This window comes from Tupaia chinensis, unplaced genomic scaffold (assembly GCF_000334495.1).
Source record: "Tupaia chinensis unplaced genomic scaffold, TupChi_1.0 Scaffold000173_1, whole genome shotgun sequence".
NCBI classification, from domain to species: Eukaryota; Metazoa; Chordata; class Mammalia; order Scandentia; family Tupaiidae; genus Tupaia; species Tupaia belangeri.
Window position 1 is genome coordinate 1,275,784 of NW_006159648.1, and position 14,624 is coordinate 1,290,407.

The following is a 14,624-nucleotide window of genomic DNA, read 5'->3' on the forward strand; positions in this document are numbered from 1 at the left end:
ATGAAGAATGGTGTTGATCTCTAGCTTAAATATATTTACTTTGAAGACTAAACCATGCAATTTCTATATTTTGTCTTCCTATTTCCTAATGCGTCATTAAGAACAATGATTTTAGTTTGAAATTATGTTGAGAGAGATGCCCCAAGATACTGTTGCCTGGTTCATTCATTTGCTTTTCCGGTTATGTTTTAAATAAAACAAAAATAGCTTTGCAGAAAAAAAAAGTGCACAAGGAAATTCTACTTTGTTGAAATTTTATGATGTATTATGTTCATCCCATCTCACGCTTTTCCTCTTCATATGTATCAAGCAAGATTCATAACAGTTTTGTCATTTTTCTGAGGTATAAAACTACTAAGGCATCGTGACAGTGCTCATTAATTCACAGACACTCGTCTACAAGAACCAAACAAAAGACAGCTGTCCAGAAAGTTTATTTGTGTGGCTTAAATATTTAGTTACAGGAGGCCAGCAGGTGGCATGGTACTTATGGCACTGGACACTCCCACATGGCAGACCACAATTTGAGTCCTGGACCTGGAGACTTCTTTTCTCACTTTTTCTCCCTTACTCCCTCCCTCCCTGTCTTTCTCTCTCTCTCTCTGCCTCTCTCTGGTCACATTAATAAGTAAATGAGTAAATAAAATTAATTCTTTTGAAAAAATTTAGAGATAGGTAAAGTTACCTCATTTAATTTTCACTGTTTTAGCAATATCAGAACAAGTAAAATTTGACTGTAAGTCCTTTTTTAACCTAAAATTTTAACCAGAAAATAAAATGGGATGAATTTTATTATTTAAATAAAAGTGATAATGGTTTGATCTGTAAGGTTGCTCCAAAAGAAGAGTGAGTTTTGCTGTGTCTTTCTTATTTTGAAAGCAGTTTTATTTTTGTTTTAAATGTGCTCTTTTAATTCGAATTTTGGTGACATGAAAATTTAGAGCAGAATTTAAATAAGGGATCATAGTGTGGAAAATTTAGAATGGGGTAAATATGTTATAGTTACATTTTTACCTATGAGGATAGGTATACTGCATTTTTACAATAATTAACACAGATTTTTTTTATGTGTTTTTAATTTCTTTTCAAAAACAGTACAAAACAAAGCTGCTTAAATCAGCATTTTAGCAAATGTAAGTAAAGGGGAAAAAAATGAATACTCTGAAAGTTATTTGTTTCCAGTAACTAATTACTTTAAAAGAATTGATGGGCATTTTAAAAAATTTATTTTTCATTTCATTTTCTTCTATATATTCAATCACATTATTATTTGCCTTACAAAATGGATATTTCAACAGGTGAACATCTCTCCCCAACACAGTTGACAAAACCACAAAACATCCTCAATAGATAATACCACACCTCCATTTTTAAAGATCTTTTTTAAATAGCTTAATATTAAGGACTTTAAAAATTCATAGGAGGGACCAGCAAATTGTGTAGAAGTTATGTCATTGGATTCCACATGGCTGACTGCAGTTTGGGGACCTGACCAGTTGACCTCAAACTCATGCCAGGTGCGTGTGCATGCATTCCCAATAATCCCAAGGGAGAAAGGAGTAGAAGGGATTGCAGTGTGACCATCCCCTCAGGGTGTGATTTCTATCTTTCTCTTTCTCTCTGGCAAGCGCATATGCCCTATAGAAAAATTCTTTCTTAAAAAAAATGTTCATGGGAAAAGGAGTTACAATATGAATATATATTGGTGCAGTTTTTTTTTTTTGAAATCCATGGATAATTTTTTTATAATATGCATTTTCTATGAACTTTGAAATACTCCTATTTTTAAATATCTAAAATTTGAAAAATTGAGTAGTATTCAGAGATGAGCTAGGCAGAATTACATTTTTTAAAAATGATCATTTACTCATGACAGAGTATGTTCATGTGTACATACGCACGTTTGAGCATACATGAGAGAGAGAGAAAGACAGAGATTGAGAAAAATACCTTCAACCAGGTCTCATCACAACATGATTTCTTTGCCCCAGATCTGTGGCTTGTCATGATCTTGGGAATGTGCACACATGCTGGGCGTATTTTCAAGCTTAATTGGGGATCTGAACCCATGATCATCAGTGTAGTTTCCTCTAGTGCAGTTCAGTTTGCCTCCTACTGTGCCAAAAGGCTGGATTTTTTTTTTTACAGAATTGCAAAAATTATACTAATTATTCCTCTACATCTATAAACAGTATTGCCCAAATATCAACATTTTACTTTTTACCACAGTTGATTTTGCTTTTTCCTTTCCTTTTTCTTTCTTTAAATACTAGTGCTCATGCTTTCATTTTTTTAACATAAGTTATTTTATATTTTGTGTTCTAAACCTTCCCATAGGTTCTTCTTTGTATATCTTTCTTTGTGAAGACTTTCTTTGCTAAGATTGTTATTATTGTTAGTTTCTTTCATTTTTTTAATTGATTATTGGAGCATTTTTATGATTGTTGTTTAAAATTCTTTGACAGATAATTCTAACATCTTTGTCATGTCAATATTGGCATTGATTGCTTGTCTTATTTCTCTAACTTTGAAATATTCCTGCTTCTAAATTTAATGAGTGATTTTTTTGGAAGGGGTGTTGGGTATTTAATGTATTATTTTATGTGGCCATGGATTTTATTTAAATCTTCTTCTTAACCTGGTTTCTTCTGTCATTGTTCTGACTAGGGAGGTTAGGCATTACCTTGCTACAGATAGATAAGGATAGATATCCAAGTTCTCCAATTAGCCACTGTTGAGATTAGAAGCTGATTATCGTTGTGTAGGTATGGGAGCTTCAGCTTTCTGTTAGGCCTGTACTGATGTCCTCCTGACTGAGATGCATTATTGTCATTCTGTTTGGCCTTCACTGACACCATGGGATAGGGCAGCCTCTTGACCACTGGGGAATGATGAAACTCTCCACTTGCCCTGGAAAGACGGATTCATTACTCTTGGGTGGATTGCATGTCCCGATGTCCTACATAATCTTTACTGACAATGTGGGGTGGGATTCATTACTCTTGGGTGGATTGCATGTCCCGGTGTCCTACGTAATCTTTACTGACAATGTGTGGTGGAGATCTGTGTTTCTTCCCGGTGGCGATGAAATTCCACATTCTCGACTGGACACTAAAACCACCCTTTTGAAGTAGTGCCGTTTGTTACAACTGAGCGAAGCTGAAACTCTGGATCTTCCTTGGCATTTGTTGGTGTAGACAGGCTGGGGCTAACGTTATTATCTGCATGGTTTACTTAGAGTAACGGTAATGTAGTATTTGTCTAAAAGTCTTCTGAGTTATTATGCTGCCGCTGTGCTACTTTCTTGGCTCAAGACAGTGTGCCTTACTGGGCTCTGTTTGATCTATACTTGTTCATGTTTCCAGATTGCTAGCTTCTTCTGCTCTAAGTCTAGAAATGCGAGTGAAAAAGGAACCTAGAGAAATCAGCACTATGTTGTTTCTTGAATCCTAAGGGCCCAAGCCTGTCTGCCCATTCTTTCCACTTTTCAGGCTTACGTTTGTTTTATCTCCAAAGTCTGGAGTTGTTAGTTTTACTTAGCTGGTGGGGAAAAAGTACATCTTTCCGAATGCAGAGGCCCCTTTACATTATTTTAATTATCTTATTACATTTTTCTAAGTTATTTATTTTTTGCACGAGTGGGACACACACATGCACACCACCTCCTACAAAGTTCTGACACATGATCTACCTTCAGCTTTTAGCAAGCCCCCCATAATGAGTGCACATTTGCCTGGTGAATTCAGGAGGTCTCCCAACTTGGACCGTGACTGCTTCCATGTGCGGTTGCCTTACAGAGCATCACGTTTTATCACTGTGCCACCGTGTCACACCCTCTTCACGTTATGTTTAAACAGCAATAGCGGAGAGTAGACAGTACACTGATTTCAGAAAATGTGTCAATTTGGATGCATTTCCTAATATGCATGGATTTAGGGATAAGGCAAATGAATGGGGTTTTGCTAAATTTTTAATATTAGTAGAAAATGATTCCTATCACATACTCTTGGGACCAGCAGATGGCATAATGGTTATGTCGCTGGGCTCTCACCTAGTTGAGTACAGTTTGAGTTCTGAACCTGGCAACTTAAAACTCATGCCAGGCTTGTGTGCATGCAATCCCCAAATCCTGGGAGAATGGAGAAGAAGAGATTGTGGCATGGCCATTCTTCTGGGGAGTGATGTCTTTCTTGCTTTCTGTGTCTCTGTCTCCCCTACGAGCACGTGTACCCTATAGCAAAAATCTCTCTAGTAAAAGAAAATAAAAACATTATAAATGACACACTCTCTTGGGCTAACCCCATAGTACAGCAGGTTAGTTCTGTGCATAGGGAGCTGGATCCCATATGAACAGTTCATTAGAGTCCCTACCTGAATAGCATGAAGAACATGCCAAGCACCAGCACATGGGTACGTGCCTGTGGATCGTCTGTGACTAAGCCCCAGTGGGGGTATTTTCTCTCCCATTCTCTCTAACATGTGCACGTGCTTTCTGGCAATAATGATATATTCTCTCTCTCGTTCTCCCTCTCTCTTTCTTGGTAATATCTTTGTGTATAAAAGCTAGGCTGGTGTGAAGCTTTATATTTAGTGAAATGACTCCATGTTGCCAATCCACAACTTTTACCAAAGTTTTTAATTTTTTATTGTTTTCTTTTGATGTTCTTATTCCCTTTCTCTTTCTCTCTCTTTGTTGTTTTTTTTTTTTTTTTTGGAGAGGTTTTTGCTATAGGGCATGTGTGCCCACCAGAAAGACAGAGAGAGACAGAGAGACAGAAAGCGAGAATACACCCCCCAGGGGGGATGGCCACGCCGCAATCCCTTCTCCTCCATTCTCCTCTCAGGATCTTGTGTGCACACTCACGTGTGCGCGTGCACACACACACACACACATAGACACAAACACGTCCAGTGTGAGTTTAAGCCACCAGGTCCAGGACTTGAACTGTGGTCGACTACATGGGAGTCCAGTGACGTAGCCATTATGCCATCTGCTGGCCCCTTTATTCCCTTTCTCTAACTACAATGTTTTCCCTTTAGAGGTCCAGACTAATTAATTCATTTGACAAATTGATTATTTAAACACCTGCTATATGGCTGGACCAAACATTCTCCTTACATACTCACAGTTTAATAATGATGAATATGTTGGGGAGTGAAAAACCATTCTGCATGTGTGTGTTTTTAATATGAGAACAGTGTGACCCCCATTTCGTTCTTGAGCCTCCTTTCCTTACCCTTGCATGGAGTCTTAATATCTTAGAATAGCAAGCCAAACTAGAGCCCAGTGTTGAGGGGGCATGCTTTGGATTCGTTTGGTTTGGAACTGGTTTATTGAAATTGTGCATTTTTCAAATAATTTCAGCACTTTTGCTAGTCATGTATAATTTTCCTATAGTCCTTGTGAATGTTTATGTCCAAAAGTCCCATTTTTAAGTTAAACCATGAGGTTGTGACTAAGATTCGTCAACTGTGTGGGTAAATGAGACAGGTCATAAAATTATCATGAAGTCACTGTCCCCGTTCACTGGAAGGGATGAAAATCAGTACATGGGAATGGGAGCCCACGTCTGACTAACCTATAGGAAACTGGGAAAAATAGTGACAAAGGCTTGTCACCTGCCTCTGGATGGGTGTAATTAAAATCCTCTAGGTTTCAGAAACTCTTCAATTGTAAATGTTTCCCAAATGGAAGACATGCTGTCCCTTGTATGTGATTTCAATAGGAACCTTTTATTACTAAGTACGTGTTAATTATTTTGAACAGCGGCGATAAAATTTGATGATTTTCTTTATTTATGGACTATGTACCACTTGTATTCCCTGAGAAAAATTTTATTTGTATTTTTTTACTGTTTTCATCTGATCCAAATGAATGTTTCCAAGAATTGGATAATATGCATGTAATTTTGCTTGACTCTGTTAGTGGTTATTAGTCAATAATTATGTTTGCATTTAGATTAAGAAAAAAAAGAAGGCAATGAGACAAAGAAAATATGAAAATTAGTTTGTTATTTGCAATAATAAATATTTTTGGCTTGCCAGATTGAGAGAGACCCCTCCACTGAGGCGTGCTCATACCACAATCCTTTCCCACAATTTCCCTAACCCCTCAGGAGTGGGGGCACACACATGCAGATCCACATGCACTTGGCATGTTTCTCAAGTCACTAGGGCCAGACTTGAACCGCCATCAGCGTGTGGGATTCGGCTTCCAACCCACAAACTTAGCCACTGTGTTATGCAGTTGATCTTGTTACAATATATTAAACCAGAGAATTACCTTTCTAGTCATTATTCTGTTTTATCTCTAGTGGTTATAGGAGTTGATATTAGTCTTATTATAAAAACTTTCTTCTCTAAGGTGGTTATTCAGTTAATTTCTTGTTAAAAAAAAAAGCATAATATGATTTATCCAATCTTAGTTTTCAAAATAATGAAAATAGTAATTTTGGTATTTATATTATCTTAAATTCTTGAACTTTTCATAAAGTTCATAAGTAAATAGGAAGTATTTACTTGATTTAATCTATTGAATAGCTTCAAGGAAAACAGATGCTGTATTTTTATTTACAGCTATTATTTTTTTCTTTTACATTAGAGAATAATTTTAGCTATTTTTTTTAATGGAAATCTTGAAAAATAAGAACCTTTAAAAATAGAATGATTAAAATATGGCAATTCAGGAATGACTATTTCTGGCATAATACTAGCTAAACTATAAAGGACCTTGGATGAGATACTGTTACTTTTAAAACACTAGGTCTATTTATTAAAAGCCACATTCTAGTAGATTCACGATTATATTAGTTTGCCTTTCATATACTGGTAATTAATTCTTGAAAAAGTTATTTATAAATCAGTGCTTTATGTTGTTTTGGTTTTTTATTTTAGGATAATTTTTTATTGGAAAACTAAAGAGCTATTGAGAAAAAATGAATTTTTAGACATAGTTTAAAGCAGGTTTTACAGAATATTAACAATGAATAATCATAGGAATTCCTAACCTAGAAATTTATTACATGCAGATGACAACATTGTTAAGGTTATGCCATCTACCGTATTATTGTCTAAGGTGGTAATACTGTTTTAATAAGAAGTAATAATCTTAATTTCTAAGTTAAATTATGTTCAGTATAATACATAAATTCAACTATTGTTAAGTTTATTCCATTTTCTCCTCTTCTGTCTGTACCTTGCTCTTCTCCATCTCTTCCTTTTTTCTTCTTCATTCTCACTAAAAAATTACTTTTTATAAAAGAATTTTATATTTATTTTATCTGTTGTTGTTATTCAGTTTTTAATTTGACCAGAGATGGGCAGAGAGAGAGAGAGAAAGAGAGAAAGAGAGAAAGAAAGGGAAAGTGGAAAAGCAAACCACCAGGTTCAGGACTCGAACCATGGTTGACCATGTGGGACTGCAACACCCTAGCCACCTGCCGGCTCCCCAGAAAATTACTTTTATTTAAACTAAATTATCAGTTCTTCTTAATAAGGCACATATCTTCAGCCTGTGGATAATCACTGCATAGAGCCAGGAATATCCATTTGAATAATGTGGCCAGATGCTTCCCATGGACAATTTTTTCCACCTTCTGAAAAAAACCTATATATTATTCTCACCTTAATTTCTTTTTATTTTTTCCAGTACAGCACTGTAGTGCTTAGTAGGTCATTTATGCCTTTTCAAAAGCTACCACTTTTCCCATCTGTCTCTTTTGTGTTTTGTTTATTTATTTTGTAAGACAGATTTTTAGCTACAGGGTGCATACATTTGTCAGAGAGACAGAAAGTGAGAAATCACACCCCCGGGAGGATGGCCATGCTGCAATTCCTTATCCTCTGTTCTCCTCTTGAGATTTCGGGCGTGCACGCACACACACCCAGCTTGAGTTTCAAGCTGCTAGGTCTGTCGACCGTGTGCGAATCCAGCACCTTAACCACTTCATCTTCTGCCGGCCTCATTCTGTGATTTAATTATTAAATGTTCATCAATTTTCCCCAGTCTCTAGCATGAAGGAGTTTAGATTATTAGAGAATTTAATTTTTTGAACGTAATTTTTTTTTTTTACATTTTATCCATGTGCTTTTTCCTATATTAGGTAAAAATCTATGAAATACTATAACACTTTAATTGAAACTATGATAGTATATTTTTATAAGCATAATATATGTCATGCCAGTTTCAGTTTTGGCTGAAAACATGAAAGTCAATAAAACTAGAAAGAGATCCAAAACTCTGCATTTTTCATGTTTTTGTACCTATTAGAAAAATTTTAAATAACCTGTAAACTTTAAGTTGAATTGACCTTTTTTTTTGGAGAGGTTTTTGCTATAGGGCATGTGCTCTTGCCAGAAAGACAGAAACAGAGAGGTAGAAAGTGAGAAATTACCCCCTGGGGGTATGGCCATGCCGCAATCCCTTCTCCTTCATTCTCCTCTCGGGATCTTGGGCACGCACGCACACGAGCCTGGTGTGAGTTTAAGCCACCAGGTCCGGGATTCAAACCGCAGTCGACTACGTGGGAGTCCAGCGACATAGACATTATGCTAACTGCTGGTCCTGAACTGACCTTTTATCATACAATTAAGGAATAAGGACATTGGAAAAATGTATTTCTTCAAGTGATTATTATGTAATTCAGCCCTAATTTGTGGTAAATAAAAGGTTGAACCCTAAATTGGGCCTGCATATATAGAAGTAATATCTGGAGAAATGTTTTGCCTAAATCCTTGAATCCCAATATAATTGATTTAGAAAAGTGGTGGCAACATTAGACTGTGGATGAATACCAATGTGCTAATAACTTCTTCCAATTCACAACAACTTAAAGTTCAGAATAAGCTCTAGAAACTTTTATATCAATTTTATATTTGTTACATTATCCAAACATGATCAGTGGACAATTTTTGTTGAAGAGTATATATTTTAAAAAGATTATATGACAGATGCATTTAAAAACTAGCAACCAGGGCCCAGATGGTAATGCAGCAATCCAATGCAATGCTGACCCTGTGGGAAAATTCCCAGTTGCATCTGGAACCTTCCCTGTGTTACTCAGGCATTCGAGGGCCATGATCCAGGGTTGCCCAGAGCAGAGGGTAGATTGCTTCAATACCATTGGGGCTGCTATCGTTTTCTCTCTGTCTCTTTCACTCATGGGATAAATAGATCAACAAACCTTTAAAGAAACAGAGAAAAATAAATCCTTTGGGACCAGCAGTTAGCGTAATGGCTATGTCGCCTGACTCCCATGTAGTTGACCGCGGTTCGAGACCTGGACCCAGTGGCTTAAACTCATGCTGGGCATGTGTGTGTGCATCCCCAAGATCCCGAGAGGAGAATGGAGGAGAAGAGATTGTGGCATGGCCACCCCCCACTTTCTGTCTCTATGCCTCTGTCTTTCTGGTGAGTGCATGCGCCCTATAGCAAAAATCTCTTTAAAAAAACAAAACAAAAAAAAACCAAAAAAACAAAAACAAAAACAAAAAACTGATCCTTCACCACAGCCATGAAGCACCAGTTTAGGGAAAAAAAAGAAATCCCCCTATTTGATGTGATTTATTTTTAATGTAGAGTCATTTTTGAGAAAATTTAGAAAAGTCATCCTCAATATTAAATAAAAAGATACTAGATGGTTTTAGATAGTTTAAGACAAATTGCATTTTGCTTTACTTTCAGAGGAAGTATATATGAACATAACGGAGGATCCAAACTTGCACTTGACTTTTGTCTGCTCTTTGAATGAGATTGGGAGGGTGGAGCAGGTGGGTCATGTACCATGTCAAAAATACATCTTTCTGGGACCAGCAGTTAGTGTAATGGCTATGTCGCTGGACTCTCATGTAGTCAACCGCGGTTCAAGTCCCGGACCCAGTGGTTTAAACTCACACCTAGCGCGTGTGTGTGCGTGTGCGTGCCCAAGATCCTGAGAGAAGAATGGAGGAGAAGGGATTGCGGCGTGGCCATCCCCCCTGGGGGGTGATTTCTCACTTTCTGTCTCTCTGTCTCTGTCTCTCTGGCGAGCACATGCGTCCTATAGCAAAAACCTCTCAAAAAAAAAAAAAAGTCTTTCTCTGTCTCTCTCCTCTCTTTGTTATAAGAGAAAGAAAGAGGAAGAGAAGGCGAGAGTGAATTTTAGGTAGATACTTGAGTTGGGGATTGAGGTTGGTCTAAATTGCTTAAACATAGAATTTCTTTTTCCCTGTAATGATTCATCCGGACAAAGAGTCAAGGTTCTTCCTGGCTGCGAAGGACTGTTCTTTTGCTATCCTTTCATGTGGACTTCATTTTCATGCTTGTGTATAGTGACTGGAGTGCCAATCACGGTGTTCTGGCTGGAAAACGAGAAGAGTAGAAAGCCAACAGCACATGTCATGTAAGAATGCCACTCATTTTGGAGGTGCCAGATACTGTGCTCAGTAACTTCCTCTTTCATTTCATCTGACAAAATGTCATGTGTGTGTACCTCTGAAAGAGTGGAAATGCAGTTTTCTTTAGGTTGAGAACAGGGCTGCTGCCCAGAAAAATGACTTTCTGTGAACAACGGGAAGCAGAGAGCAAATATCTAATCACCTAGCAGTCTCGGCCATAGCAACTGTCTGATATTCCAGAATGGAACATATTTGAGGCTGAAGATCTGACATGTTTTTGTCTTCAAAAGGACAGCGAATTTAGATACAGTTTAGTGTGGGGTCATTTTGTGTGCATTTCTCCTGTGTTTTGAGATTGGTGCATTCCTCGGTCTCCTGGCAGGGCTGTATTCTTTCTCCTGATGCTTTTGTTTGTTTGTTCATTTCACAAAGAACCTTGTTCTTTGATAAAATGATCCAGATTGATAAATTCTGTAAAAGAAAAACAACACTTTGAATTAAACAGACTATTTGAATGGAGAAACAGCTTTCTGTTCAGAAAATTCCCAGTGGGGCCAAATCTTTGTTTTGTTCATTTCCTAGTAAAATGTTCTATTTATTCACATCAATATGTGTTAATGAAATTAATATGGCTTGGTACTTAATTTTATTAACCGTGTTGAATATTCATGCTTCTGTGAAGGGAGTGTAAGAGATTCTCAGTCGGCCCTGCAGGTAGCACATAGTAATACTTAAACCTCTATCATGTATAAAAGAAAAAAGTAAATGACTTCAGGTATTTATGTGACTCTAGGTCGACATCCCATGTCATGTGTTTACATCGTTTACTTGATTTAGAATATCATCCTGTGGTTTCAATGGCATTATAGTTCTCACAGTTCAGTTTTGGTGACAATTACGGTGTCAAGAATGTAGGTGTCTTTCACACATGATAAAGGGAGTAGATTTTTTAGCAACATGATGATTTTATGCATTGGATTGTTATTTCCAGAGATTTAAAATGTGTTTGGAAACATTAAGTGTTTTTGTTAGCTTTTATATTTTTGCCATAGGGTGTGTGTGTCTATGTGAGAGAGACAGCTACATTGAGATTGAGACAGCTGGAGAGAAAAAAAGTGGGAAATCACTTCCCAGGGAAATGGCCATAATGTAATCCCTTCTCCTCCATTCTGCTCTGGGATTCGAGGCACACATGCACATGTGCCCAGCGTGTTTTTCAAGTCTCCTGGTCTAGGAGTCAAAGCAGAGTAGGCCACATGGGAGCCAGCGTTTTCACCACCATGTCACCTGCTGGCCCCAGACTTAATAGCTTTAAATCTGATTGGACATGACAATATAGGAATTTTTTTTTCTTCTATCAGAGACAGAGCCCATACTGGCAGGAAGATGAAACAGAAGGAGAGGTAGTTTTTTGATAATATCCCACAATGTCATGCTTCATTCTTGCCTCAGTCTACCAGTTAGCTAGGAACACAGGTGTGTGCCACTTCGCCTGGCATATTTAAGTTGGGTCTGATATCAAACCTAGGCCTCCCATGTGCCTAAACCTCCAAATAGCAGCACCCTCTGGCTTACATCACTGCAGCTGAACCAACAGTCAAACAGTTGGGGGCACTTTTTTCTGTTACTTCATTGGTTCTTCCATGGTATCTGTTACATGAGAGAGCATTTCTAATTGAGCTAAATAGCATTGCTATGTAAGTGTGCATTCTATGTTCTACTGGGTAATTTTAAAACATTTTAGTTTCCATAAAACACTTATCAGTTAAGGTTTCTTCATATACAATATTTGCACTAAACCAGCACTTAGAGATTAATTCACATTCTGATGTGTGTAGATGAAGAAACAAAAGCATTGAGTAATTAAGGTCACGGCCAAGGTGAAAAGAAAAAAAAAGATCCATTTATTTGTGGAGGTTAATAAGAACTTTATAATCTAAATCTTTCTTTTTGGTTATCCATTTCGAAGAACAAATTTGCACACTAAATGAGAAATCGTAGTCTAGTTATTTTTGGGAGTTGTAGAAGTCCTATATTAAAGTTTTAGCTCTTTTTTTTTTTTCTTAGATTTTTGCTATGGAGGGTGTGTGCTTGCCAGAGAGACAGAAACAGAAAGCAAGAAATCACCCCATTGGGGTATGGCCACACCACAATCCCTCCTCCTTCATTCTTCTTTTGGGATTTTGGGCATGCATGCACACACGCCTGGTGTGAGTCTTAAGCCATGGGTCTGGGACTCAAACCTCAGATGACCATGTGGGCATCCAGCACCTTAACCACTGTGCCATCTGGTAGTCCTGATTAGCTCTTTTTTTTTTAAAAAAAAAAAACAAAACTGCATGACTTGGCCTAAAATACTTGTGTGTTATCAGTTTTCTATAAAACTGGCAAATGCCATCTAACTAGCAAATTCACACGTTACAGTGAGGATCAAATGAGATGCCTGTGAAAAGCACTAGGAGTTTAATAATAGTATCAACAACAAGAATAATTTATACATATGTGTGGCACATTTAGAAAGTACTGTTATTGCTCCAGTGCCTTCTTTATTTGCCTGCTTATTTTTCTTAAAATTACAGAGAGCAATCATGACAAATATTTCTAAATGCTGGGGTGCCAAATATAAGCATGAACAATTTTCTCATGATTTCAGCCTAAGTACATTCAAATGATGAATCTTGTATATTAATTTTGATGAATTTTCTTACATACTGTGATCTACCACGCAGCTGAAATATTAGGGGATTTAATATAGTCATGCGATAGTGGCCAGTCCTGTACTTATAACTGGTGGCCTCGAGTCAAAACACCTGCTAATACAGATTTGAACATTGATTTTCTAGAAAACTATTCACAACCTTTGCAATTAGAAGTGAATTTTTCTCATTCATCATTAATTAATTCACTTTTTTTGGTCTTGAAAGCATGTCTTCATCCTTTAGGGTCTCAATCGGATGCTGCTGCCTGATTCTTTTCTGACTTTTTCAAAAATGGCTGTGACATTTTTAAGTTATATCAAGGGTTTATTTTTTAAAAAAATTGGTCCCCCCCCCAAGGTATGTCCCAACTAAGTGAATTTATATATATTGCTTTATATTTTCATGTTGTTCCATGTATTGAGGAAAGCAATGATCAGGCTTGCTTGTGTGTGTTGGGTATCTTCAGACTTTCATTTAAAGTAAGCTTTAGGTTCTTAGAGTTCAAATGGGTGTATTATGTCTTTAATGCAGTTATTAATTTTTAGAATCTCTAGAAAGATAAGCAGTTAAAATATTTTCTTTCAAACACTCATAAATATTTGACTTTCTCTAAGGAATAAGTACCAGTTTCTTTGATTTCACATCTAGTATTTTCAGCCAAGATTGTAACAAACTAACTTATGTTGCTGTTAGGCTTGTGATTATATGCTAACATATTCACAAACATGCCATATTTATGCATACACACAGATATAGCAGCATGCCAATATTTTGGAGCATCTTATTTTATACTTGGTTATGTTATTTATTTACTAAGATGTCCAACATACATTCTGTTAACATGATCATATCAAAATTGGTCCAAGATATCTTCCTATGTAAAGTATTCAGGTAAGTTTTTAAGGCTGATACAGATGTGTCAGAAGACCTAATTAATTGGTATTATACATGTTAATAGTGAAATTACAATATGGTGGGATAATTGTCCTAGTAATAGAATTTACATTCATCATTTTTACTTCTGTAAAATTCATGTGATTTTATTTTTTATGAATAATTTTAAGAATTTTTTCTTCTGAATAGATTATATATATATTTAAGACTATATATAATTAAGAATATATATGTATGTACTTATAAATTGTTTGCTCTCTTGGGCTGGCAAAAAGAAAAGAAAATATATAAAGAAGATGACAAAAACTGTAATATTTTCACAGTGAAATTTTGGTAAACAAAAAAAGATGAAAATTATTGATTTCTAGCCTTAGAAAGAGATAGAGTTCAGAGATTTTAGTGAGACATATTAAATGAATTTTGACATCAATTTTGGGGGCACAAAGCTAAGATTTAGAATTAAGAACTAGAAAGAGTCTTGAGGTATAATTAAATAGCTTGTCTGAGTTGGTTACATGCTGATCACTCCAAATTTTGCAGTTTCACTTGTGTGGTTTATATAGTATTTCTGAACAAAAGGAACTAAAGTTTCTAAGGGGAGTGATATTACATTTGGAGTCAACTACACAGATGAAACAGCAGAAGGTATTGGCCATT